Raw genomic sequence first — 4912 nt, forward strand, 5'->3', positions numbered from 1 at the left:
GTGAAAATAACTTCCATATTGTCCGACGGAACATTTGTATGCATAGAAAATGACTCTCTAAATCCACTGAATTAATTGATGCTGCATACTTCATACAAGAGGTTTCAAATTACAACACTAAATCTTAAATTTTGAAATGGTCGATATCGATGTTATAGGCATACTGACCGTATAGGTACTGGGGGCTATAATATATAGATCGACAATCTATACGTTTAAGATATATTTTAATAAACAAGCCGATAACGAAAACAATAATAATCTAGTATAAACATATTTCAGTCCACATAATAAACATATAAAAAAAAACCATAGCTGGAATAATTGAAAAAAAGCATTTACATAAAAATAGCCAAAAAAAATTGTTTTAATTGGAATCAGAATGACGTGAAACGATTTTATGTATAAAAATTAGATTTCTATCTCATTTATATAAAAAAAAAAGCATATGCTTTAAAATCCGAGGCCTAGTATAATAACTCATAATCAATTTTTATTAAAGCTTCTTTTTTTCTCAAAAATGTAAAAGGTAGGATATTTGTTTGTATTATATAAAAATTATATTACTTATAATAAAAGATAAAACATCGTAAAAACCGATATATTCATTACTATTTAAATTAAATTCATTTATCTAAACAACTCAATTTGAATCGAAATAATGTTAAAATATTATGGAAAACTCAAGTATGCCGTTCACTTATTTTATCAGCTAAATTGATTTGAACCGTTAGGAACAGGAAATGAACGACCCTCCAACATTATTTTATGAACTTATAATTTAGGTCATAATAATAAGTAATTTAAACTACCAATTCCAATGCTAAAAATTGAATAAATTGAGCCAAGTTATTGTCATATCACATGCATTTTAATTTATGTATAGACAATGGTTTGATTTAAATGACGTACTTAACTATTACTATTGTGTATATGAGTATCGAAGAATGAGTGTATTAATTTTAAAGCTTGTGAGATTGCATTCTATTGTATAAACTTAACAATAAAATGTGTTTTTGTTATAGAATTTTATACATACATTGGAAAATTAAATTACCTTCTACTCTAAACATTTATAAATAATAAATAAGAGTCATAATCGAAGAAATCAGTGCAGTTGAAAATAAATAAATTTAACGGCAGCAAAATAAAATATTTTATACAAAGAATTTTTAGTTGATCAATCCGGAAATTATCTTTAAAAATTTAGTAATCTCATCATTTTTTACTGATGCAGTGTAGTCATCTATAACCTAAGTAAGCAAACAAAGAATACGATTTTTTATATTCATCTACTTAAATATAATTTCATAATAATTAAATTTGTATTATTTTATTATACCTAAACAATTTAAATAAAACGTACATAAATATTAAATACCAATAGGGTATTAGCTAATGAATTTTCGACATACTATTTCAATCAACAATAGTATAAAATATATGTTTAAGAAATTAAATGTGCCATTAGGGAAAGTATGCAATTTCCATACTATTTAAATCGTGAGAATTTGTTTTGAATCCAAAGTCGTGGGTTCACGCGAATCTATATATATCTACATATGTACAAAAAAATCGTGTTATTCTCCTTTTGTTTCCTAGTTTTTTTTTTTTTTTAATATGATGGCTGATGGCTATAATATTATTATTATTACTTTTTTATGTTTAGTTGCACCTATGTATAAACAGGTTGTTTCACTAAGCATTCTCACCCCCATTTTTCTTATTATAATAAATATATTTATATAATTTTAGGTATATTTCTAAGTACCTATGCCTAAAGATCATTTTTCCCATACTTAAATTTTATAGAAAATAATAAAGAAAATCTTACAGCATTGAAACAAACTTCCTTTATCAAATGAGAAACATAATTCATTGTAAATTAATTAAGAACATGATGTTTTTGAACATTTTGGTGTTAATACATGTTAAATCGAAATTTTAATGAGTAGTTTCTGAGTTATTAAACTTTATAGTACTAATGATAATAGTTTATAATAGAATGGACGCCGTTTATAAGACTCACTTCGAGACCAGCACAATGTGAGTCTTACAGCCGAATAAACCTAAAAGTCGAAGTGGGAAAAAACACGACAATTTTAATTATTTATGAATTTTTATTTTACATTTTTTACTTTTACTTTAATATACTTTAAAACATACCTACTCGCATTAAATTTATATTATTTATTAGTAAATAAATGAAGTCAGATGATAAAGTTATTACGATAAATGTGAAATGTAATACAATTGTACACACTCATATTATAAATTTATAAAGTACGAATCGAAACCAGTAATAATCAAAAATATGTAACTCAATTAATTTATTTCTAAATTTTAACCGAAAATTTTTATTTTTTATTTTCTAATATTTGTTTTACGAAATTTGAGACTTACCATCGAAGTGATGAATTATATCATTTTTATAATGTACTTGGATACGTTCGGGCCGTTCCAGACGATTTTGAGTCAAATGAGTGACTGAACCTTATATTCATGAGTGTTATAAGCAGAGTCCACTGTAATATAAAAAAAAATGATTGTTATTAAAAAATTAAATTTTATAATTTTTAAAAATATGTGGCGATTCGGATTATTCATTAGAGTATTAGAGTATACAGTTTAAACTGTGGCCATTGTACAAATTATATTGTATAAATTCTATAAATACATTAATACTTAGTACATATATATTATATTAGGTTAAACATTGAAAATTTTCAAACAATTCTAAGTACCTACTCAAAAAAGCATTATACCCATAACTATAAAAGTGAATTTATTATTAATTCACAACTTAAAGTACAGTGTAATTTCACTTAATATTGGTGTTGGTAAATATTTTAATAATTCTATGTATCGGTTATCATAACTGTTTAAACATTGATAGAGAAAGCTTATTATCAAATTAAAAGTATGTATATCTCATCTCCAAAAGAGATAGTCTTAATAATGATCTTGTTAATAATTCAATTTGCTCTGACCCGAATATCTAGACTAAACTTTCACATTACACTATTAATGTAGTAATAACTAATAGGTAATAGTAAATAGTAGGTAATAGTAATTTGTGTCACTATATCAGTTTTTAGAATATTCATGTTAATTCATTAATATATAGAACTGCATATTTTTAATTGTATTTTAGTCAATGTTTATGAGTTTAATTTAATTCATTAAGCCCACTGTAAAGGAATATCCTAAAATGTTAATAGATTGCCTTAAATTATTATGAATACAGAATATTATGTACAAACATTTAAAATTAATTTTAAATATAAGAAATAAGAAATAATAATTTTAAACAATGATAATAATAAATATATTGTATGCATATTTACTTAATATACTATAATCTATAGTTTTATGGTGTTATTCAGCTAAATATTAGCATTTAGCTTTATTAAATTTAAAATAAATATGTATTAATTTTATAATACATCTATTTTATATTGATATTACTTATGTTTTATAATTATAAATCTTTAAATTAAATAAAACTACCTATCATGCACAGTCTAAATAATAATAATATTAAAAATAATTATATTTAATGGAATATCCTCAACATTTTGTACCTACTATTTATTACTTATTAGACATAAAAACACTTAAAAATGAAGCAACCAAATGTTAGTATAAATTTAGTTCAGATAATAAGTTTATTGATTTAATGTGTTTAGATTATGTTAGTTTACTACTTCATTGCCAGTGGTCCTTTGTTTATTTTAAGCCATAAACTGTTAATTTTTTTTTCATTTAATATAGCCAAACCCAATGGCTAGTTTCTAGTCATGCCAGAATATTGTTCGACTACTTAATAGGTAATGAATTGCATGTTTTTTAACGCATATGTATGAGCATATTTGAGAACTTTAATAAAGTTTCGAGCCTTGATAATCATACTTAAATAATACCTTACTAATTATTAATAAACTTGTTACATATTTAATATGTTTATTTACTTAAAAATTATAAGAAATTACTTTTAAAGCTGTAATTTTCTTTGATTTAATTTATTGTTAAATGTTAATTACATATTAAGAAAATTTAGTATTGTTAACTTATAGTAACTGCCAACTGTACTATTATAATCTGCTGACTGTTCTATAAATTAAATAATAAATTAGCCGTGGTTGCATATTGTACCTAACATGATATTCGTTTTAAAAATAATAAGGTCGAAATTCTGAGCGGTGTGCAAATAAACGCATGCAGCTATGGATAGTCAAGCTTAACTTTTGCGGAGCGTAAAGTCCACAACGGAACAAAGCACGATACCGATTATAGTATAGCTTTCAAGTTGCGATAAAATCGTTTTTTTACTACGTATTTGCTACGACAAAAAACGTGCGCGAATGTTTTGTCAGACGAGTGACGACCTATAGTCACGGCGGCAACAATAATAATATAATATATTATTATTCGCGTATACATAACACCAAGTCACGAAACCGAAGGCGTCGGAAGTGAGTCCACAGGGAGGAGACGTCCGGATCATTCTGATATATTATATATTTATCTATTTATCATTGAGTGTTTGTGTGTATAACCCATTGGCCGTGATAATAGAAGTGTCTATAAGAGTGATATTGCGCGGAGAAAGATGAATAATAAAAGGAGAAATGAACGACGGTCGCTGGTGCAGCAGCTGTATAGAGAGAGAAATGAAGACGGCTGCTGCTGTTGCTGCATCTTCGCGCGCCGTACTTATTCCCCTTCCGCAGACCGGTGATCGCTTTTTCTTCCGCACGCGCACACAAATACACACGCCGTCCCGATACGCGACTATATTATTATTATTATTATCATTATATTCTCTGTCATACCGCATCTACCGCCTTTCTCCTCTCTTGCATTTTTCGTTTCGTACGTTTTTCGTGTGCCCAGTTCATTGCCGCCGGTA

The sequence above is a fragment of the Aphis gossypii genome, chromosome 3 (assembly GCF_020184175.1).
Source record: "Aphis gossypii isolate Hap1 chromosome 3, ASM2018417v2, whole genome shotgun sequence".
NCBI lineage: Eukaryota > Metazoa > Arthropoda > Insecta > Hemiptera > Aphididae > Aphis > Aphis gossypii.